The following is a 25,862-nucleotide window of genomic DNA, read 5'->3' on the forward strand; positions in this document are numbered from 1 at the left end:
GAAAGAAATAGATGATGTCAATAGGTGTATCTTGGCTCTGCTTTCCCCCCAGAATGATGCTATATCATAGGAAAGGCTATCTTACTTCAAATGCATTGTTGTTGCCAGGGTCTGAATATGAGATATTTCATTTATTGTTTTAAATTACTAGATGAGATGCAAAATATTTTTTTAAATGGAGAGGAAGAATAATAAGGCTACCCCTTGCTCTCAGAAAAAATTCCATACATGGAAAACAAGCCCAAATGAATACAAATAACAGTGCACACTGTATAAAGAGCAATAAAATGCTACAGTTCCACCTGGGTTACTATAAAAGTACTTTGGGGGGGAAAGAAAAACAAACTGAAACCAACAAAATAAAACACAAATCCAGCAACAAATGGAAGCACATATTGAGTTCAGAAGAAGTAATTGGGTAGATAAAAGACAAAAAGGAATGGAAGACTTTTATTTAGTAATGATATATTTGTTTGGATTTGGCTTTTATAGCTATGCATTTTAACTGCAATACCATCTTTTGACAAAAATTAGGAATTACATTATCTTATTGCAAAATAAAATTCATACATTTATATTAGAGTCATATTTTAATTGATGTAATTAATGTAATCATAATCTTCAATTAATTAATTTTCTCATGATCTGTATGAAAATATGGTGTTCTTAAATTGGATTTTTATATATAAGGTACTTCCATTATGTAGATTAGAGGAAAAGATTTATTTTTTTTCTGGGGAGAAATGTTTAATTATTGTGTTTCAGAGATCAGTAGTAAAAGTGTCACCACTAACTTCAAGTAATTTAAGCAAATTTAAAGAGAATTTAAAGCGATTGGGGAGACACAGAATATTGAGAAGTAGAAGTTGCAGTGGCAATGCCTAAAGATGCCTTGGGATAAGCTTTTACCTGGCTAAGAGCAGGATTAGGAGGTTAAACAGTACGTGGCACTGCCACACATTTCTGATCATGGAGAATTAAATGAAACCTTCTTCAGTCAAGTAGAAGAAACCTCACATTTACAGGCCTGGCTCCTTGTGGGGGACTGCAACCACCCCATTATCTGCAGGCGGGACAACACAGCAGGGCACAAATACCCAGGAGGTTTCTCAAGTGATAGAGGAGCCAACAGGAGGAGCCTTCTTCTGGACCTCCTACTTATATAAATGTAGTGCAATGTTGTGATGATTTACATTATATTCACTTTCCTACTTTTCCCTGCTGATACATTAAGCCAAAAATTTGTATTTCATGAGCAACACTTAACACCTGCACAGTACCTGCAAAATGTTGTTATGGACATAAATAGCAAAATTTCCCAGATAGAGAGGGGTTTTTTTTCTGTAATAAATAAATTAAAAGTCATTTTCACCTTGTAAAATAACATTATTGTAGGTAATAGTTATTGTCTATTTAAAGACAGACACTTTTGTTTTTGTTCCCACCAGACTTGAGTTTTACACATTTTTTTTTTAGCAATTGGGCTCATGGATTCTAGATGTCCCATCTTCTAATAACTTTTGACAAAGCATGTAAAAAGGAAAAAGTTACATTTATTTACTAAAACAAACATTTATAAACAGTGACATATGAAATAACTAATATCTTAAAATTGGACTCTGAACAAATAAATGTCTGGTTAGTTAAGCAATATACACAGGCTTGTTCAGGGTATGTTTTAGTACCTCATTAGTGCTCTGATCACTGCTCCTACTCTCTTTGGCAACATTCTTTCTCATTTATTTTTTATACTGCAGTAGCTTCCACACCCTTCATGCACCCCTCTTTAAACTGTCAGCTGTAGATATGACAGACAGTTTAGTCTAGTGAATAGGACATGGGAATGTGCCTAAAACTCCTTGACTGCTGTTTTGGCAGCTAAACACAGGTTTATGGGTCTGGGTGCAAGAGGGAGAGGAGGAATATATTCCCAATGCACTTTCCACAAGTGGATCAAGTTGAGTTCATAGTGATTGCTAAACTTTTTTTTATTGCAGCTACTTAGCTGGGATACCCCATGGATATCCCATGTGTTAACTTTAACTACAATCACAGTAATGTAACAAGTATTGCCAATCAGTAATAAGGTAAGCCAAAAGGGATCTAAGATGATTAGGCATTGGACAATGATGTCCATGTGGCAGTCTTCATATATTCTTAGAGAGAAAAACTTTGACAGACATCCCCCTGATCCCTGCTAAAAGGATGTGCTTTATATTTATTGAAAGTGGCAAACATGAATAGGGCAGAAGGGGGAAGCTTGAATATTTTAAATTTCCTATTGAAACTAGAGAGTGAATGCCTTAGAAAATGCTTTTGTTTATAAACAAATCTGTGTATTGAGAATGCAAATTTAATACTTACTTCTTTCAATTTCAGTATAAGCCATGGAAAATTCTTCCAGGAAATAAAAGTTACTAATAAAGGAGAGATAAGAAGGACCTTATCCTGACTATAGTAAAGGAGACCTCACTATGCATATCTGTGAGCACTCATCCCACTGATCACAGAGAGAAAACCTTGTAAAGTTCCTGTAATGTCAGCTGAAGTTGCTGCAACTACCCGCACATTTACTGCAGGCAAAACATTGTGTGAGGGCTTTCTCATTTGTTTTAGTTAAAATCAGACACATTGAATCAGGCCACAAATTGAACTTTTGGGCTGCCTCAGCAGACTGAGTATGATTCAAAACACTCCCATACCAGTTTCAACCACTTCATCAATTCCCTTTGCAGTATCAGTCATCTAACCAGGCTTACCAAAAGTATCTTTGATCCTTGGAGTTATAGTTTTTGCTTTCCTTCACTTCTTTCCTTCAGGTTGAATGTGAGGTAATGACTTCTTTGGTACAGAAGTTTGCTCACATAACTTAATGCTGATATCCATTATACAGTTGACAATACCACTTATTACCAGCTAATATCTTTAGAAATTCCGTTCTGGATTGAAATGGATTTACTACATGATAATAGTTCTATTTGAATATGCTAATAAAGATATATGGTGTTGGAGCTATCCAAAACTGAGGCAGACAGTCAGCCTGTGAGCTTTCCTTTCAAAAAGCAAGCACAAATTGACAGCAGTGCACCTGATTATATACTGCTTTCTGAAGGATACCTGACCCAGGCATTCTTCATCCATGTCATGTATGAAATAACTGTAGTTGGACTGGCTGGGTTATACAGTACTAGGAAAAGGTTACAGGCATATTTCAGGGAGTATTAAAGAGCTCCAAAGTTATTTGTCTCAAAAGCAATTGTATTATCTTTAACAGGCATCTTCCTTTCCCTATGGACAACTGTGATTTCTTTCCCTGACCATTTTCTTTCCATTGTGAAGTCAATGTTCTTTGTTTGGAACAGCCAATTTGAGAAGGCAATTGAATACAGAATAGAGATACTAAACATTATTCTTATAAATTGCATTAAAGTGTATGCATCTGTCTCTTTTATAAAATTCCTGCCTGCACAGAATAGCTGTAATCTGAATTAGTAGATGGCTGGTCAGATATGGTGAGAATGAGCAAGAGAGGAATATTTAAACCAGGTATAGACATAAGAAGATATCAGTGAATTGCACAGCATATTTCAGTTTTTGGTCATGTGCCATGAATAATTTTGGCAAAATAAATTGCATCAATTTACTTAACTTTTTTACTGAATGAAACCATCAGTATGAAAAGAACTAATTTAAAATAATTTTCATAAATTTAACAGAAGACCAATGTAGCTCTTCTGTAAGGGCAAAAACTGAAGTGCTATCTTATTCTGTAAAAAATACAAGGTCTCAGGGATTAAAGAGCTGCACTGACCATATAAATATTTTCAAGAAATAATGGAATTATTTTATTTCTCTCAAAAATGATATAGCAATATCAATGCTATTTCACATATTGGTGTTCTAAAATATTCCTTCTTACCTTGGTTTAGTATGTAATGATGTCAACCACCAGAAGTGCTACCATTGTTATCATTAAAGAGAGGTTCTAAATTGCATTTTCAGATCTAAACACATGAACAGATATGATTCTCTTCAGGACAGAGAAAGAACAGATATGTTACATAAGGATAAATTTGTAAGCATTTCTATTCCCATCTCTGATAATGTTTTTTCTATACTTAAGTTCATATACTTTCAAAACATTTAACTGTTTGCAGTCTTGATCATGACTACACAAAAGACATTAAAAAATCTGTCTCCTATCTTAAAACATTATACAAAACTAATAATTTCTACTGAAAACATCAAATTTTGTCAGAGTGCTGATGTTAAAAAGGACTTTATTATCATTGTGCCGCTATCAGAAAAGGAATTTCCTGAGATCAGAAGAAATTTTTTTTTCTGTATAACGTAAAATTTGCCTGTTACCCTATATTTAAGATAGACTCTTTCATCTGGAGATTGGTTTACATATTTTATTTATTTGACCTCTTCTACTTCCTTTTTTTTTCATTAAAAATAAGTCACAAAGTACTGGGCTTGTGCATTTCAGTCTTTCTTTAAGTGGTATGCCTGGTTTTCAACCTGTGTCTTACAGAAAACAAAACAAAGTGCAAGAAAGTAGTTTTTTCCTTATTTTAACAGAGAAACAATGTTGTGATCTAAGTTTGCCTTATTCAGATGTTATAGAAAAATCAAACACCAAGTAAACAACTACCAACAAAACCCCCAAACCAAAGTAAGCAACCAGTCACTAATTTTAGCTTTGGTTTATATATCTATTTTCTCAAAATCATGAACACAAATATTCTCTAGCTATATCTATACCCATGTGAGGTAAAATAAGCTTTGAAGAATTTTAAACCAGACTGAAATATTATTAATTTACTAAAAATATTTATTTCAGATGGGTTTTCAGCAATAGCCAACATACAGTAAAACCAAAGTGGAAAATATCTCACTCATGTTGTAGTCACAGTATGATTCCATCAAAATTCAGAAGTTACATACATTGAACATGTATATTAATTTCTGATGTTATCCACACACTTTCAGTCTATGTAAGTTTAATCTTTAGTTTGTAATTCTATTAAAATCTGGTTTTTGCATCAAATATGTCATGTTACATATGTCTTTCTCCTCCTTCCTTCCTTGCCTTCACCAACCCCAAAAACCTAAGGAAACAAAATAAACTTGAACCCTGCTAAGATTACCTTCTGCAACTTGATTAAATAAGCATTTAGTTGTTGATACAACTGACTGGTTGACGACTGACACTCTAAGTCCCCTCTGCTAACAGTTTGTTATCATAAGCATTGTAACCAATTAGTGTCAAGCCTTGTTTGCCCAAGATTAATTTTCCAATATCTGAAGTTCAGACTCAGTTTTTCCTGAAATTAATAGGAACACTTGGAGTACTTTAACTAAGCATATAGCTTTGAAGCTAAAACCTCTGGCAGGTAAATAATATTTGTGGGCTTTGTTTTTTTTCTGATTTAAGTATGCACTTAGAAAAAGTTAGCTTGCATGAGCTAAAAATTTGAAAAAGTAATTCAATTTTCTATAGATATAAATTTATTTTCTAGAAAAGTTTTTCAAATATTTTAATAATTTTGAATTTAAAGGATAGAAATATGGTCAGCAGTTCACAAATGGAAAGAAAATTATGAATGTCAATATCAGTTATGTCCATCGTCATTATTCTAACTACATTGAAATAGGTAATTTTTAAATCAGTTTCAGATGAGCGGTTTGACTCGTTATTAGACATTACCAATGGGTGTTCATTTCTTAAAGGTACAAAAATCTTTATATTGCAACAACTATGATTTTTAGGAACCCAAGGTTGATTCTTTTTTTGGCTACTTGACTGATTTTTAATTGAAAATATTTATACACTGAAGACAACAAATTCATTTTCATAGGAAAAAAGGTAAATTTGGGGCTTAGTAAAGCTGTCATTAGAAATTTTTTTGAGCCTTTTTATCAATTCAAAGAGAATTTAGAACAGCCCAGTTGAATAAAATTTAACTTGTTTTTCCATCATGTTCAAAACAAGCATCTGAATCTCATTTTCTATTATGCCTGATAAGAGAAGAAAACTAACGCACCAGATAAGAAAAGAAAATTAATGCATATTGCAGGACAAGGACGCATTTAACAGTTTGTGATTATTTGGCTATTTGGAATCTGGAGTAGAGGGTCTTGTGAAATAGTAAGATAGGTAAGTGGAATGTGTTTGTACGTGTACATATATATAATATGTATTTATTTATATATATGTGTGTGTTTGTGAGTGCTAATTCATATGCATACAAAAAAAAATGTAGGACTTGGTTGCAATACAAAGAAAAGAAAATGCATGATTATACACACCCGCACACACATCACCCTCCTCCCTTGAAATGCAATTTTGCTTTTGGTTAAATGAACATTTTAATTGTTGTCTGAAGTTTGATCAATCAATAGAGTATCATGCCTAAAGCTCTTACTTATTGTAATACCCATGACTATTATTTTAAGTTTAATATTGATGTTGTTATTGTTATTGTTGTTATTAGTATGAGATTAACAGAATATGTTATAATATAGCACATTATGTAGGTATAGCAATTGAATATCTTTTCAGTTTGGACAATTGTTTATGATTTCATATGAATAGTTCAGGTCTGGCCTCAGCCAATCTTAGTCAACAGCGGGAGAGTGAAAAATTTCTATATGCAACAGGAGAGACATCTTCTTCCTTGATGTGAAATATAAGCTGTGGAAAAACAATGGTTGAGGATCAAGGTGGATGCTTATGAGTGACTGCAGGGTCTCACACTGAGCACCACTCCGAGCCTTTCTCACTGGGGCACTGGAACTACTTTGAGAGAAAGGCCTGGTGTCTTCCTGCACTACTGAGTATGTTTAATATTGCCACACCTCAGGTTTTGTCCCTTTCTTCCACAAAAAAAAAAAAAAAAAAAAAAAGAGATATGTAGGAAGTAGATAAATTTTGTATCTTCAGATATTTATTTTTGGGCTTACAGTGATGTGATCAAAATATTTTTAAAATTCAATGATGTATATATACTACTAGATACTTGACAGTATCTAGTAGTAGCTATGAGATCAAAACTGAATGGATAGGTAAACTTCTGAAACATTACAGCCACAGTATATTTACTATAGTTTACATATATTTACTATATTTTACAATGCAGCCATGGAATATTTAGTATATTTACATACAGAGACATTAGCAAATACTCCAATAAAAATTAAATTATTAAGATAATTATAAAATTATCTGCCTACTGTTTAGGCATCATGTCAGCATATATTGTCCATATAAAATATCTAATCCAAGAAATCAAGCACTATTTCTATGTTCTAAATATATTTTAGAAATATTTTCACATCTTGCATGCTAAACTCAGTTTCATTTTCCCTGCTTAATATGTCTTAAATTGGCACTTAATTAACCAATTCTGTGGTAAAAACCTGAATGGAAAATAAATGAAATACTGTAGTCTTCTAAAGACAAATAAGAAATTATTTCCACAACTTCTGAGAGTGGTTAATTCCCACATCCCTGTTAACATCGTGTGGCATTAACATTTCATGGGTTTAACTTTCTGACATAAACATTTTGAATCAGATAATTTGTATCAGCAACAAGCAGAAGTGTAAGTAAGTGAGAAAAATGGAAAAAAAATACCCCTAGAAAACTCATCTCTTGAAATGTTGAATGGTTTTGGGCTTTCTTGAGGGGTGTGAATTTTAAGACTTCACGCAGTAATAACACTAATCCAGATCTCAGTTGGAAATGTCATTGTTGTGATTAATTGATAGCCATAATCTACTTCAGGGAGGCATATAATTTTAAATGGAAAAGTCATAGATAGAGGCCAATTAGTACCATGGTAAATGATGAGCAATTTCAATATCAAATGTCATTCAGGGCCTTGATATGTCGTGCCCTTTCTTTTGTCTTCTTCCCTATCCTCCCAAATCCATCCACATTTCAGTCTTTCAGTATAAAAAATATCATTATTTAAAAGATTCCTATACTTTTAAAAACACACTAGAGCTTAATTCCTTTAAGTAAACAAAATAACACTAAAGAAGAGAAAGCAGCCTTCTGAAGAGTCAGCAAAGACCTCCAAGGCTGGTTGTGAATGCAAACAATAAATTGCGGGTGCAGACACACACAATACTCAGAAAGTGACACCTGAGACCAGGGCCACTTTTGCTGCATCCCTGTGTGCCCACAGAGCTGTCAGAAGGCAAAGAGCCAGCATTCCATGTGGATCCAGCCTGCAGTATTTCAGCTTTCATTCTCAGGGTGTTGGACACCACATGACAGCTAATGCAGTTTAGGAAAGGTCCCAAAGAAGAACAGACAAAACCCCTCAAAGTAAAACATACTAGATGATTGTGTTGTTGTTGTTTCCTTTGGACTTTAGTGAGATGTCTTGTATTTTCCAGAGTGTCCTACTGGGGACAGTGTGGTACCAGAATCCATCAGTGTGGTTCTTCTTGCAGGATCAGGGCCTTCTTTTAATAATATAAACTGGCAATTTTTATTTACTTACAAATCAACATTTAACTGACGTTACAGCAAGCACTATGCAAGTGTTTATTAAATATCAATTAATTTAAACAGATTTTAGGTTGTATAAAATAAATCCATTCTAGATTATATGAAATGCCTGATTTAATAAGCTACATATTTGTGCTTATTCTAGTCAACATATATTCCCTTTGTAAACGCAGGTTATACTGGGCTGGTGAGGATGAAGGAAGGATTATCAGGGTATTACCTTTTATGTATTGTTTGATTCTGGATCTTGTTTTTATGAAACACATAATTCATGAGGGATTTGGGGACATGTAGACAACTTTTAGAAATACTTTTTAGACCTGATGTATACATAATAGACTGATATATTTAAAAGTATGCATATAAGAAATGAAGAAATATTTTGTTATAAACATTCTTTGTCTCTTCTGTTGTTCTCTTTTTGTAAACACTTAAGGCTATAATTTGTATCAAACATGTAAAAAATATGCTGTGGGCCAAAGTTAGTAGCACACTTAAAATGGAAGACAGGCAGAGAGCAAGCATATTTTGCTTGTACTAAAATCATATGTGCATTGAAGCTCAAAATCTGGCTTTATTTGCATTTTTTTAACATTCACACTCCTCTAAACCTGTTACAAATTTTCTTTGTTTAAATGTATTAGAATTTCAAGATATACCTTTGATTGTATCACACTTGACAGCATAATTGGAGAATTTAAGTCCAAAATTTTTCTTTAGATCATTTATCTCTAATAACTGTAAATTACACGGGGAGAGGTTTTGAGAAGAGTCAAGAGCTGCATGAAATCACACAGACCAAAATATTTTGGGGGAGTTTTATCTCAACCAAGTATACTTCATATCGTGAATTCTGTTGGTCTTGGACTCTTTGACTTGGTATTTCATATAAAACAATCAAGTGATTGCAAATTGAAAATGCAAATCCTAATATTTCATTTACATTTCCTATTAATCCCTAGTATGATCTTAGTGCATCACTGGTATTAACACTCTGAGCATCCTTAGTCTCATTGCTTTCCTCTGCTTACAAAAGGAGACCTTGTAGTGTGTGACTTGACTGGTTGTCAGGTCATATAGGCAGGAAAATGCTGAGCCTTCATTAATACTTCCTCCAAAGATGATTTTGTGAAGAGTGCCATCTGACAGCAATATTTTTAAATTATTTTCTTTTTACCTCTCAAAAGCATTTATGACTGCTGCTTGCCCCTGAAAACTTCCCTCTTCATGTGTCCAAAACCAATATTTCTCAGGTCATTTGGTCTTATAGACAGTCCTAATCAGATAAACCTATTAAATATCATGGCATGCAGGGTTAGTTTGATCATAGAAGACCAATTATTCTCTATATAACATTTTGTTTCCACTGTAAGTGTTTATAGGCATAGCATGGATTTGCCAGTGTTCCCTGGAAATCAAGTGTAAAAGTGAAAATGCCTAGGCCTTGTCTAACAAAATTCTTTGAATATTCAAAGAGCACATTGACAAGATGGTGTAAGCTACTCTTACACTGTTTGTTATTTTAGGTGTCAGCTACGTTTCTCATCTTGCTTATTTCTTCCTCTAAAACATACCTGGTTTTCATCTCCAGGCACTAACTTCTAAATTCATTAAGTTATTTCTCTTCAAGTTTAGTTGGTTTTGTGTGGTTTAGGATGTTTTTGGTTTGGTTGGTTTTTTTTTTTTGCTTTCCCTTTACTACAGTGGTGAAGTTTGTTTATTTCAGTAAGGAGATTGGAGTGTATCCAAAGGTAAGCCCAAAGATACTAACTTAAAGTTGAAAACAATTTTTTTCCTATAAGTCACACTCTCATCAGGAAGTAAGAAATTATTCAATAAAATGATCCGAACTAGGCGGAAAGAGATGATATTTCAATGCCCTTCATTTGCTAATACAAAAAACCTTTTACAAACACCTACTGATATATAAATAAAATGTACCAGTGCAATAATGAGAATCAAATAGTGGGTGTTTTAAACACTCAGCTAATAATTTCAATATCTGGATAATGTTAACAAACACTTTATCATATTCTACCATGGTATCCTAATTAGTCTAACACTTATTTTATGTTCCAGCAGTGAATGATGAAACATTGCAGAAGCAGATGTTACACCATGTAAGTTGGCTGCAAGAAAGTGTTGCATTTTCGTGTGTGTTTTCCTGTTTCTAGTGATGTAGCAATACTTTCAAATTTATAGCCTCCATTTCAAATGAACAGCATCCACTAACAACACCAAAAAGCCATTTGTTACTTTTGCCTACATACTGGAAGCTATTCACTGATGTTTGGTTAATATGCCCTGTGTCCATTGGACATTCTTAAAATCACAAGATGTCAAAAAGGAATGTTTATAAACTAATTTGCATTACTTATGATTAGTGCCTGTGCAAGAGGGAACACATCCATATTTAGTCTAAGGGGGGTAGAAGGGGAGAAATTGGGGGTAGGCGTTATTATTGGCTCAATTCCACACATACCAAATGTGAATACTTATGTTCTTCCCACAAAGCATTAATTTTTTCACATGCTGTAGACTTTATTCTTTTACCAGGTTCCAGATAGCAGACAGCTCTTGTTTTTCACTTATGTTTTCCTTTTAACAACAGTCATTAATTTACTGATATGCTGTCTATCAGAACCACATCATCTTGATTAGAGCTGTTATCCTAATCAAAAGGCTGATAATTAAGACTATCCATCTGTAGAGTTCCAAGTGCTAAGATGAGCTGAAGATCCTAATTAAGATTATTTAGGTGTTACTTAAATGCCATCATTTGATTCAGCTAATCATACCAGCAGGTACATTAGATTTGCATTAATGTTCTGCTGAAGCCAGCAGCTCTTTAAACAGATCAAAAATGTAGATTACAGGCACCATTTTCAAACATCTTTATATCAATATAACACTGACACAATGCATTAAAGTAAATGGAATATTGGAAGAAAGAGGCAATTTCAGTGTTTCTCAGTCTGCTCTATGATAATCAGTAGAGTATTTAAAATAAGTAATTTATGTACTGAGTTTGTGTGTCCTAGAAGCTCCAAGGTTAAGCTTTCACTTGTGCTTTGAATATATACTATATGGATGACTTTCAATTTAATGTGCATTTTTCTAGCCTAAATGAAATGATACAGTGTAGAGGAGTTCATTAGTTCCTGCTGATAAATTATTAGATAGGTAGTTTACAAATAAGTTATTGGAGAAGTCATACTTACCTAATAAGGAATTTATATGAAGCTGAAATTCTCAGAGTCATGATTTCATGTTTAAAAGGGAGAAGCGTTAAAATGCTTTTGGGTTTTTTCCTCCATCATCAAAAAGGTAAATCCATTTTGATCAGAATTTTGGTACATTATGATTTCATAATCACAACAATTAAGTTTCTGTTTTAAGTTTAACCTGTAGATAAATCAGTTTCCAGGAAAGAGATCAATAAGTACCACTGTTAGTAATGTGGAGCCAGTACAATCCAAGACCTTCATGCAGGCATATTCTTTTTCTGCCTGAAGATGTGAGATACAATTAACATACCCTGAGACTAAAGCCTGTAAATATGTTTTATGAAAGATCTTACCTCAAAAAGCAAGGTGCTGATTCATACATATGGACATAAAGAGGTCATGAGTGCACTTCAGAAAGAGTTCAGCCCCTTAGAAGGAGGTCACCATAACAGCTTTAAGTATATATAAATAAATAAATCTATTCAAATCCATGTTTTATCTAAGACTCTGTTCACTCATAGTAGGGTAAAAGGAGAGGACATCTTAGTTCTCTCTTTTCACTACCTAATGAAGATGGAGCCAGGCTCTGCTGAAGGTACATTCTGCTTGGAGGAAAGGCACCAGACACAAAGAAACTCTAATCAGACACCATAATAGCATTCACTCTGAGCATTACCAAACATTCCACCCTTGGCTGTATGCAGAATTTGACTTAATAAGATCCTCATCTGATCTGGAGCCTCATTGAGCTCACTAGTTCACTAATTCAGTCCGTCAGACACGGCTCTTTTAAGAACTAGAGGATGGTTTAATTTTTGGAGGTGAATCATTTGGTATAGAAATATCTAGGCTTGGAGGTCTTCTAAATCTCTGCAGTGAAAAGAATCACATCCTTTCATACTGTTTTTCAGAGTCATATTACTCTCACAGGATTTGATCTGGGGAATAAAATATTCCTGTACACAAGAAGTACTTTCCAGTCCAACCAAGTACTTAAGCATGGCGATAGAACAATCACATTGCTGAATTTCCTTTAAAGGAGCTTTTGCCTGAAGATAAATTGGACTTAACTCCCTAGTTCCAAAGAGTGCTTGAGATTCCAGAGCTGTTTAAGAATAATATGCTATCAGTAGTGTAAAATATTGGCCTAATTCACAGAATGCATAATGTCTGGGCATAAAAACTATCCCAAAACTATAGATTCTGCTTATCATTAATCTGTAAAACTGAACATTCAGTTTATGAGTTTAATGTTTTTAAGGTTTCTTCAGGAAAACTGGACTCAACAATCTTGTCAGGTAGAGAGGAAAAAAGAAGAATAAGAGTGTGATGTCTACAGAGAGAGGGTTAAGTTAATTCGGGACTCTTAACTGTATATTTTTCTGCTTTGAAATGTTAATTTTGCCTGTAACTCTGAATCTCTACCGTATATTTTTTACTATTTTTGATGGTTTTGCAAAGAACTTTGCTTGCAAGCTTCTGATGCTATCCTTAATTTTATGCTAACAGATTCTATTATCTAAAATATGCCCAGCCCCAATTGGAGATGGACGGGAATTTTCCAAGAAATTACAGCAATTACACCAAAAGAACAAAGATATTACAGTGTATTTTAGTGGTTACATTTAAGATGTGAATCATCTTTTAAAAAAATCCCTTTTCTTATTTTCTGTTTTATTTGCATATAAACAGACATATTCACACAGAATTTGCATAGAAATAGATGCATTCAAAACATCTTTACAGCAATCATGAAATCACAGAAGTTACAGATGTAACAGTGTTATTAGTTCTGATTATTTAAACTGGGCATCTATTTTCCGAGTGATTTTTGGGACAGTTACTGATTTTACACACCATTTTGCACCTGCAGATTCAGACAATGGATTTAAATATTTAATTTAGATTCTGCACACACAGCAGGCAGTAATGCCCAAGTTTCCCAGACTACTCTCAGGTTAGGAGAGAATTTCTAGAGCATTCAACATAAGTGATCGATGTATTTAATTTTAGAGTCTCTGAATATTGGGAACAATTGGCAATCAACACTGATGAAAAGTATCCCTCACAGTTTAAAATCTTGCCTTGTGCTCAAGAAGACACATTCCATATCAGGAGCTTAAAGCTTTTGCTTTAAATATTCCAGCAGTAATATCAGAAACAATATACTACAGTTTGTTAAAAAGTTGCCCAGGCTGAGAGCTAAGACAGCTCTTGCATACCAATGTCTCACAGCATACAACTTTTTTCTAAATTTTTAATGTTTAGAGGTTTTAATAATGTATTTATTTTTAAATTATCTCACTGGTTGTTATTTGCTTTAAATAAGATCTCTGTAGAGAAATGGGTAACATGAGGGTGATCTTCAAATAAGAGAGTTATATATATTGAATCACCAGGTCTATAACATTACAACTTGTCTTTCTAGTATTATTTTCATGGGAGAGTAGCAGATAGATTTATTATTTTTGTCATACCTAGACTGAAAACACCATGCCTATTACTAGCTACCTGAACATTTGGCTCAACCCTCTTTTAAACTAAAATCGCAATAAATTCTGGGATGAGCAAAGACAATATGAAGGAAAAGATATTTTATTACACAAGTTCTCACTAACATCTTTGCCAGTTAATAAGTTTTATAAAGTGATGGAGGAATTTCTCTCTAAACAAAGTCATGATTTTGCTCAAGGTCAAGGAAGAGCAATCTTTCTAATTTTTCCTTTACATTTACTAAAAATTCTCAATTTTCTGAAGGGACAGTGCTCTCCTATAGAAATGATGAACTGTAAAGTGTTTTATTTGTGCTCCAAGGAAACAGAGTTCTCTCAAACTATTTGACCTAATACCTGAGCTTTCTTTAAACAGTGAGACCTAGCCAGATACTTCTATTGACTGGTGCTAAAGAATCTTCTAAAAATATAACCTCTATTGACTGTATCTGGGTACTTCCTAACAAATGCCTAAAACACTTTTAATGTTATATTTTAAGTTTGTGGTTTTAAGCAATATTTCCTGTTCTGATATTTTATTCATGCTGTTAATGCTAAGTTGATTAGCTGTCACTATAATTTCTTTTTGGAACATATTTCTTTAATTACCATTTCATCTTTCTGCAGTTTTTATCAGTCTGGAGCCATAAACCTGTTATTGTTTTTATTACACTGGTGTGATAGTGAAAACCAGATAAATTGTCCGCAAAAGTACATATTCAGCGGAAAACTAGAGCAAGTGGGCCTTCAATCACAAATTTCAGAAATTCATGCGTATAAGACTTAAGAAAATGGCCCCTTGGAACTGATAAAAGTACATATAAATAAGAATGCAAGAAATGTTCCTGATGTTCCCACATATATTTAGTCCTTCTTTTAGAAGTGCTAGTAGGATATGCCATTTAAAACCAGAATACTAGCCTGGCTGCAGCAGTTTATTTCCCCTGTAAATTCTATTACCTACAATCATTAAATTAAGGATGTTATAAGATATATCCCTATGCATTCGCTTTGGTGTCTCTCTCGACTTGCTATCTGTGAATTTGTTTAAACCACTTTAAAACCTGGTATAATTTTCACCCAAAAATTACTGTAGCAATAAATTCCAGAATTGTATTGCCTCATTTTTTAAGTACTTTTAAAATGTTTATCTTGTACTAGCTTCAGTGACAGCCCACAGTGCTTATTAGCATGGGATTTGGCAATGAACTGTTCTGTATCAGTTTATCCACTCATTTCTTGGTCTTTGAAATCTTACTAATTAGCCTTCTCCTTTTCAAATTTGTGTATTAGCCTTTTCAATTTATCCTTAAAATCTAGGTGTTCTGTTCCCTCATATGATTGCTGCCCTTCTTTGTAACTTCTCTAACTCCCTTGAGTCTTTCTTGATGAACAAGAACAGCTCTTAGTAAATCCTGATATAAACATAAACTTATTTTATTAAAATATTAACATTTCCAAATAATATCACATTAATTCCTCAGGATTCATAGTTTGTTCAGCTACAGTTCAATAAAACAATTAAATATCAATTTTTTGGGGTGAGGGGTTGATGACCACCTGCAAGCTGAAGGGAGCAAGTCCTTCCTACAAATTACATATTCTTCTAAGAAAACTAAACTTGGTCTGAGGGCTCAGATCGGTAAGGGGCTTGCTGAATTCAACAGCCAGAGAGGCACAGCTGCAGCAGCTCCATGCCCCTGGGCTGAACCAGGAGTGAGGTTGAGAAGATGTCCCTGATAGGCACAGCACAAGCCTATGGACATGGCCAGACAAGTGCCCTGAGCTGCCACCCATGCTCATGCCCTCTGTTCTCTTAGCTCCTATTTGACCACACCTGCCTTCCTAACCCACTTCATGCTGCTATTACCCCATGTTCTGTTCATCTGCTAAACGTTCCCAAATAAGCAATAATGTGTCTCACCCCCATGTAGGCAGTAACCCCCTCCATTCAACAGATGCTCCAGAAAGCTGCTGCAGATGATGGTGGTTCAGCCCATGGGCGTGGAGGGCCCCCAGAGACAGCTCCAGGAGGGAAGATGTCCTGTCTCTGGTTGGATTACTGGGTTGCCTCCATCTGCTCTGATACCTCTCTACTCTTTTATGTGTCTGGAGAAGCTTTTGATAAGCTGGTGGCTCTGCTGTGTGAATGGAGAAGTCTTTAATGCCTCACCTGCAGTGGTCATGGAATAGCCAAGTAAGGCTACTAGTTCAATCCCTACCTACCTTTTTTCCTCTGTGCTCCTTTATGAGTTGAGGCCAGCTTTTTATTAAAATAGCCTTGCAAGAACCTTAAAGATTTTCCTACACCACAAAAATGTAAGATATTAGATGGCAGAATATCTTTAGGAATCTCAGAGCCACTCACCACTTGTAATGACTTGTAAATTCTGGAGACAGAACCCCTCAAATTTCATGAACCTTGCTCTATGCCAGTGATATTTCTGAATGTTATTGAAAAACCTTTGTAACAGAAAAAAGAGAGTACTCTTATTATCCTTTTTGTTAGTAAATATTTTTTCAATTAGGTTATAATCAGAGACAAACTTTCTTTCACACCTTAACGGCACAACTCGCTACTTCTAGCTATAAACCAGATAAATTTTCTAGATCAGATCTAAAGCATGTAAAAGATTTGCTGACAGTTCATCGTATCTTATGCACATTCATTCAAACCCAGAGGAAAAAGTGCCATAAATACAGGAATATAGTTGGTTTTCATTTTATATTTTTCTAGTTAGTAATATAGTACTGTCCTTATTTTTGCAGGCTTAAAAGCATAAGACAAATACATTAAGGACACTTGAGATGTTGGTTTTCCTATTATTACAATTTTTTGTGCAAATATTCATGGTTTATTCGCAGAACATGAAAAATCTTTTGCAATCTCCACCAAGAAGATGCTGCTTGTCCTTGATTACCTATATCTCAAAAGGATTGGAAAAAATATAATCCAGCTATCTAAAAACCAACCAAACCCCAAACAAAAAAAATATAAATTTTGAATTAAGCTTGGTTTAGAGCAATGAGGACATATTAACTGAAAAGTGACATAGTACCCTGATATTTTACAGTATTTATGATTTGCTTTTTCCCTCCTCATCACTTTGTTCTTCATCAGATTGAAATGAAGATGAATCTTAATAATTCAGTTCCTTAAAGAGTTGATCCTATTTTCAAAGGGATACTTTTTTTTTCAAAAAAATACTTTCATCCCTGTGTTTATTACTGAGCTATCATTTAGCAGAATCTGTTTTAGAATTTCAGACTTCACAGGCTTCTCCAACATGGTACTACAATTACAAAACCCATTAGAGAGAATATAATTGCTGTTAGTGCACAATGTTTGTAATATATATTAGGCATCAGATTACCAAAAGGCATACATATTTAATGAACTAACTCTGAATACAAGGTTACTAATGATTAATAGCCTGAAAGGACACAAAAAGCAACATGCATTTTCCTCAAGCCATTATATGCTGCTAAACACATCTCAGCAATTATGGGTGAGGAAGTAATCTGATGGGGCAGTGAAAGTCAAAGGAGAGAAACAAAGTGTTCCATGAAATTATATCTCAACAAAGATATTCTGTGCAGTATAATTTCAACACTAGATTACCATGAAACTTTATGAATCACAATGTGATGCTTTTAGTTAAACTAAAGATAATTGTCTGCATGATCTTAAAGACATTTTTTTCATGGGCTTCCTGCAGAGTTTTAAGTGCAGAGCAGAAAAAACAGTTTGGGTGCTCAGTGTGGAATGCCCAAATGTCACAGGGTCTGACTGCAATCTGCTTATATTTTGAATGGGGAAGAGTAGAAATCTAGGTTTTATATTCCATCTAAAAGCCATGCATTAGAAAATGATTACACTGTGGGGGATAGTTAAATCATGTATGGTCTGTTACTTTCCTTACCAAAACCTGAATATATTTAAATAAGCCTGAGCAGCTGTTACCCAGTGCTAGTCCCATATTTGAAATCTTTGGATGTCAGTACCTTTTGACCCTTTGTGTTCTTTACTGCCACGATTGCAGGAGGTGGAGGGAGAAGTAAAATTTAAAAATAGAACTGAGAATTAAATAGCTTGTTATATTTCCTGGAAACTTTTATTGAAAATGAGGACTATGTTGAACTAAAATAAATGTCAGGTTGGATAGAATATTCAGTGGTGTGTAACAGCAGGATAGGAAGACTCACTTGGACTGTGTTTCATTTAAGTCCCCGTGACACTGGATGAGACTATGAGTTTCTGATGGTGACATTTTACTGTTACTTACCCATTTGTGGTGTTATTGAGCCACATTCAGAATGAAATAGCTGGGCAAGTGTATTAAATATGAATTACTAGAATAACATCTTAAATATAGTAATATTTCTTGGGTTTTTTGGTACATGTACAGTTCATGACTTGCAGTCACCCTGACAAGAGAAATATATCATTTGCATGCACCAGGTTATTTCACAAAACAAGAAGACAGATGTAAAAAACAATCTTGATAGTTCTGGAAAATCCATTATGTAAAACCACTAAATATATATAGACCATACTAGCAAAAAGGTCATTAAAGGAGTGGTATAAACAGTTTTGGAAAGCTAATCTCTCATCTAAGAAACAGGTCTAATATACTTGATACAGAGAAAATATAAACAAAGTCTGGCCTTCAGTCTTATGTACTATAGGATAACTAAACTGAGGTGCAACAATGTAATTAATAACTGTGACTTGAGAAAACAGCAACTCTGACTGGTTGCCAGAATTATATATTTGTTCTCTATGCACAGGAAGGAGTTCTGTCAGGTGATCTGTTAATCAAAGTGACAGGTCCTGTTTCCCTTCTCACTGACATTAATGTTGATGCATTTCTTTTCTGATATTTCATGTGTTTCTGCATGCCACAGATAAGAGTTTGCCCACAAATTCAGAGCTTTTTCTTGCATGTCATGTGGGTGATAAGCATTTAGGCTTTCTTTGCAGAGAGAAAGCTGATTCTTGTTGATAGTATGTAAGATAAATGAGGCAAAAATGTAAGCCTTAGTGAAAGGTTCTTTGTTTTTAAGCAGACATTCCACTGACCATGTAGCCAAATATAAATAAATAGCAAAAAAGAAAATTCTTCCATTTACCACCATGTCAATTTTAATGACAAAAAGATATTTAACATTTGCCTTTATAGGCTATGGCCAGCAGTAGATGAATCATTGCATTTCCAAGGCTTCTGTATCATTGCAAAATACAGCAATTACTAACTTTTGAGGTTTTTGAATTTTATCTTTCCTTACCTGTAGGTACCATGTATAACATACATAAACAAGTAGGATTCAAAGATAAGGTGCAATGTTAAAAATTGAACTATCAAGTTTTTTATAACATGGAATACTGAATTTATGGGAGAACATAATAAAAGAATATTAAGCATTATAGAGTTTCAGATAAAACCATTAAAATAATGGATGCTTTACTTTTTATATAAAACAGCACATTGTCCAGCCAGCAACCAAGCCTCACTAAGCTGCTTGCTCATTTCTCCACCAGCAGGGTCAAGAAGAGAACTGGAAGGGTAAAGCTAAAAAACTCAGGCTGAGATGAAAATAGTTTAATAGGAAGAGCGAAAGCTGTACACACAAGCAAGGAAAACAAGGATTTTCCATGTGCAGGAAGATTTTCAGCTATCTCCAGGAGGGCAGGGCCTCATCACACATTATAGTTACTTGGGAAGATTCATCCCTCCAAACATCCCCTTGTCCTCCTCCTTCCTTCCCCCACTTTATATACTGAGTGTGATGGTCTGGAATATCCCTTGGGTCAGTGGGGTCACCTATCCAGGCTCTGTCTCCTCCCAGCTTCCAATGCTCCTTCAGCCTCCTCGCTAGTGTGGCAGTACCAGAAGCACAAAAGGCCTTGACTCTGTGTAAGCCCTGCTCAACAATCACAAAAACGTCTCTATATTATCAACCCTGTGTTCAGCACAAATCCAAACACAACCCCATACTAACAACTGTGAAGAAAACTAATAGGTAGAAATCAGTTTCGATATTTCAATTTGTTACACATGTAGGCATTAATTCAATCAAAATAAGTAAATAATTTAAAAAATATATATCATTAGAGTGCATGTTTTGGACTTTAAAAGTTAATTTAAACTCTATACCATATGAGTTTTTTGGACCCACAATTTACCAGCCAAATTATTCAGACACTTAAAATAAGAGCTAGGTTAAAAGGGTTTTTTTATGGCTCGATTTTCCTGCACTTTCTATTCTAAAGATTATATTGACTGGATTTTTATCCATCTTATTTGACATACAGTCAGCATTAGGTAATTTCTAACCTACACAACCTATCTTAGTCATCCTCTTCATGAAATCTGCTCTTGCATGTATAAAAAATTTCTACTTTTCCTTTGATCATGTATGGATGATTAAATTTAGTGTTTCAGTACTGCATGTTGACTAGGAGGCTTCTATTGCCAGGTAATATTTACTATAATACTGAATGGCAAGTGGTATGTGTAAGTTGATGCCTGTCTCAGAAGGCACCTATAGGCATTTGGGATTCAGGACATTTTTTTGGGGGATAGTCCCTGTGGGCAGAAATAGTGAGGAGACTTCTTTCTTAGTCATAGCTGAACCTGTCATTATAGACCAGGAAGTGTGGCATGAAGTCTGGAGGGATGACAAGTGAAGTGACCACCTTCCTTTTTAGGTAGAATTCTTATTTCTGAATATCAGTTATTCAGATATCTTCAGAATAACATGACAAAGCTGTGCAGACAGAATCCTAAGTTGAACTGGTGGGTGAGTAATTAAAGAATTAAAAAACAAATATGGAGTACCCAGTGCAGTCATATAAGGCTTTAGCCTTTAGATAAAATATGCTCTCAGCACTGGTTTGTGTTTCTGGCATCTCAGATTACTATCCTTAATCAGTGGCTTCAAAACTTGAAATGAATGAACTCATTAATAATTTTCTACTAATACATACCTGTAGAATTTATATCGTCCAATAAATTCAAAATGGATTTTGCATCTTTCACATATGTTCAGGGTGCATTTCATTGACACCTCAACTGTTTACATATACTAATGAAATAAACTATGCCTTTTATGCCTTGATGACCAACACCCTTAAGACTATACCCCCTCTGCAAAATTCTGTTTGGAAATTATTTATATACTCAGATTAAAAAAAAATACATGATTTTAGCTGTGTGCATATTTTTTTATGTTTTCCTTTTCTTCTTTTTTCCATTTTTTTGGTATGCTTGTTTGGTTTACTTTGGGGTTTTTTTGGTTAATTTCTGGTTTGCTTATAGTGCTTGCTCTGGGTTGCTCACATACCTGTGCAGATAGAGCAAAGGTATTGCTGCTAGAAGTATCTATCTCCCAACTTGAATCAGTCCTGACCTAGGAAGCTGACCTCAGTTCAGAGGGGAGTGCAGCTCGCATGCCCGTGCAGCCCCTCCATCGCTGTTAAGGCTGACAGCAGCTGCATCAGCTGTGACAGCGCCTTTTGGATGTGGGCTAGTGTCCAATAAGAACACAAGGGAGATCCTCAGCTTATTTCACTCCGGTCACTATGCCATAAGGTACTGACAAGTTATGGTTGCTGTTGACCTTGGCTAAATTTGAAATAATGACCCAGAGGTGAACAGGCCCATATCCCATTACCACCACTCGAAGTCACTCAGAACTTCACGACAATAACATCTTTGAAGACCTTTTAATTTGCTTGAGCATGAGTTTCCCCTCTTAAACCTGTGGTGAATGGCTCTAATCAAATTATGTTTGCTCAGGCTATTACTTCAATATTATCTTGAAATCCACTGGAACTTTTCCCAATGTTTTCTGTTCCTCTCTTCCTCACCCAGCAGCCAATGTGAAAGTGAGTTATATTTGATAGCTATTTTTGTGACCCTTTCGGTATTTGATTTCCTGTTACTGGTTTGTGAAAATTAACCCTGTAGTCAGAGAGTATACTAAAATACCAATCAATTAAAAGCTTTTATTTAATTGTAATATGTCTACCGTCTAAAACTTTGTTAAGGGCCCAAAATTAGACATCAAAAGAAGGGAGCAAAACGCAGAACAAAACACTTTTCAGAGACTTCATTGAATAAGTAGCAACTGATTTTAGTCTTCACTAATATATATTTAGTTAACTATATTTTAGCTGAAGCATCGTTATATTGCTTATTTCTTATCCATGGTAACTTAAAAAAGCTGTTTCTGTTGCTGCTATGATAGATAGGAGAGCTTTTGATTCCTGCAACATCCAATTGCACTTATTCTCTACACAGATTATAAGATGTCCTTGAAATAATATTTTACATTAAAAAATATGCCTACTTCCAACAAAGAAATTCCTAGGATTTCACAGAAACACTGAAAAATTTTTTAGAATACAAAAGAACACAACTGATAAAAAGGATAATTTACCACTACAGAGTACACCACAGGGTGTAGCTGTATCTACCAAACTTACTTAATGGATTTGTAATGATAAAAGGTCCTCATTAAAACCTGAGGTAGTTTCATGGTTCACACAATGCTGATTTTTGTCTGTTTGGAGTATTAAAGAACACTTCAAGATGGACTGATCCTCTGATTTGCCACAGGGTTATTTGCAGTTTAGGAATGCTTCAACTCTACCTTCCTATGCAGAAACTCTAGGTTGAGCAGGAGAAAACTTATTTTCTGAAGCTCTCATAAGTGCTAGATATTCTATGTCTCCAGTCCCCCATATATTTATGTGTTAAAAATTCCATGTTAAACACTGACTCAATGAGGTTTTCTCTAGAAAATATCATTTCAATCCCCCCAAAAAATAAAGGCTCATTTCAGATAAGTATTGGTGCTGGTCTTCAAACAAAACTGTCTTCAAGAAAGGAGTAGGCCTGACCATTTTTGTGTCGATCAACTTGGCCTGTGTGGGGGACTGAAAAAAGTTGAAAGATCTTTACATAAAGTTCTCTGCCAATTCTCTCAGCACTTTTATTAGTACTGAAATTGAAGTAGTACCATCTTAGGAGCATAGGATTTCTAAATTACATGGGAATAAATTATTAATTCCAGTGGGCTTCATTGGCTTTTTTTTAAAGCCATATGCTAATATTTCATTCATTGCTATTTTTGAATGGCTAGGCAGAAAAGACAAATTGTTTTGAGGATGGCAGTTGCTTTGCCAGCCTGGATTTGCTGATGGGTCCTTCCAAATTTTTAGAAGACTCAAGGAATTTACCTCATGAAGTTCAAATCATACATCCAGATTTTTCTTCTATCTTGATTCTGACAAGGCAAGTAAAGTCATAAAAGGTACTTTTGCTAATCTTTATAAGGCTTGTATTATATTTAAAAACTTCTGTCTTTGGCAGTGAGCCTGACTGAACTTTTCTTATCAATTTATCTTTAATTTAAACCTGACACAGACATAAAATAAAACTGGCATACCAACTCATTGTTCTGCACGTAGTAATATATTGCAGGTGCACATAATTTGGAAATAAATACTGCCACTGAAACAACCTTAGTTTATTTAACTCAAGGAACAGTAAACTATTCTCACCAAAATTTAGCATTTTTCTTTTTCTTCCCATAATTTATGCTCCTCTTTTAACTACTGTAATTATGTCAATGATTTTCAAAATTTTTTCTCTTGTTTCAGTTGCTGCGTAGTTTGATTGTTGGGTTGAAATTTGACTCAGAGTCTTCTGTTGTAAATTAATTGCCAATATATGGTATTAACATAAGAAAAAATCCAGCACTTCAGCTATGTAATTTTATTAATCAGTTCCAGGAATCTTAGTAAACTGATTGACTGTACTTACCCTTTTCTTTTTAGCAGTGACAAATTTCGTTTTGTAACTGTTGAACTCTGAGCTACATTTTCTTAACAATAACAATATCTTCTGACTAAGGCAAGATTTTGAATTTTACAGTTTTTTACTGAGAAGGAGCTCTATTTCCAATTGGGTTTGTTTCGTGTTTTGTTTTTTTGTGGTTTGGTTTGATTTGTTTGTTTGTTTTTTACAATGAGACAGTATTTATAGAAGACTACATTCCTGGTAGCAAGAACATAGAAGGTACCTGTGGTATTGGCTGCTTGCAGCTGTGGAAAAATTTCAACAGTTAAGGAAACACAAACAGGAAATACACAGTATAGCCTAGAAACAGTGGGAGATGGGATTGTCTTAATCGGGGCTGTTTCTTCCATACATGGATGGGTTTCTGCAGGGCCAAAAAATGATTGATATCTGTCCTTTGTCTAACAGGTTTCTTTTATGCTGAGCAAGTTCTTCAACATCATTGGGTAAAACTCAAAGGAGTGAAGGGAAATCTTCGTAACTGTGATACAAATGTCAGAACTCTCTCAGAAGTCTGAGTGTTTGAAATCTGACAAATGAAATAAAAGCATAAAATCAATATCATTTTCAGGTGTTCTGTACATTCTACAATACTGTCCATAAATACGTACCCCATGTTCTGAAATTGTTGCTCTCCAAAGGTGCAGCTCAATCAGATAAGTCATCTCCTTAACTTCAGTATTCTCCAGCCATGGTGAATGTGAATCAATATCGGTGTTATTTTAGCTACGTAAAAATCTTTGGATAAAAATATAATTCAGCACATGTTTATTTGATTTCCTCACAAAATCAGTATCCTCAGTGGTGATACTGATCTATCCAATCAAGTTTTCCTTGAACATTTGCATATTTTTTCTACTATAAATAGTTGGAACATCTGCGGCAGCAATTTATAAACCTCATTTGTATTATTTATAGCACTTTTTTATTAGTTTAACACTAGTTCTTTAAAAAAGGAATCCACTGAGATGCACTGTAGAACTTTGAAATTAAGCAAGTAATACCAAAAATATTTACTTGACCAGAGTAATCACAAAATAGTAATGAAAGCATGAAAAAAAAATGGACTATAGCTCAACAGACATAATATTGATAAGCACTAAACATATTTTTTAATAATGAGAAAAGTATTTGTGTTTCTTTATAATATTGAAATTAGGACTTGAGGTTTGAATATTTTCCCTGTATTTTTCTCCTTTTGTTTTTAAATTTTGATATAATAAGAAGCAATCTCTTTATCAGTGTCAGTCCTAATTTTTGTTGTTTTTTGCCAGTGGCTCTCTGTAAAACAGCATATGTGAATCTCTGTTTCCTTTGGGAGTTGTTTATTAAGTCAAAAGGATAGTATATATATCTCAATGTTATTTAAAATTTTTTAAGATAAAAGAAAATGACAATGGAAAAGCCTGGATTTTTTTTTTCCTCACTCTATGAATTAGAGTTAACTATGACTAGATGTGAGTTTAACAAAATCATTGGAATAACTTCTATATTTAAAAAACCAAAAGACATGAGAATTAAGTCAGAGTTTTTATATCTTCCTATTAATTCATCACACATTGCAGGATAAAATATGGTAGTCCATTCCTACCTGTCTAAATTAAGTAAATTTATTCTAATCAAATGATTTGAAAAGCACATGCTTCTGTGCGATTTTAAATATTTAAAAGTTTTCAATTTACTTGTTAAGATTGAATAAACCAAGAGATTTTTGAAAATAGTTCAATAAGAATATACAGAATAAATT

This window comes from Fringilla coelebs (genome assembly GCF_963513975.1).
Source record: "Fringilla coelebs genome assembly, chromosome: 2".
Classification (NCBI taxonomy): Eukaryota; Metazoa; Chordata; class Aves; order Passeriformes; family Fringillidae; genus Fringilla; species Fringilla coelebs.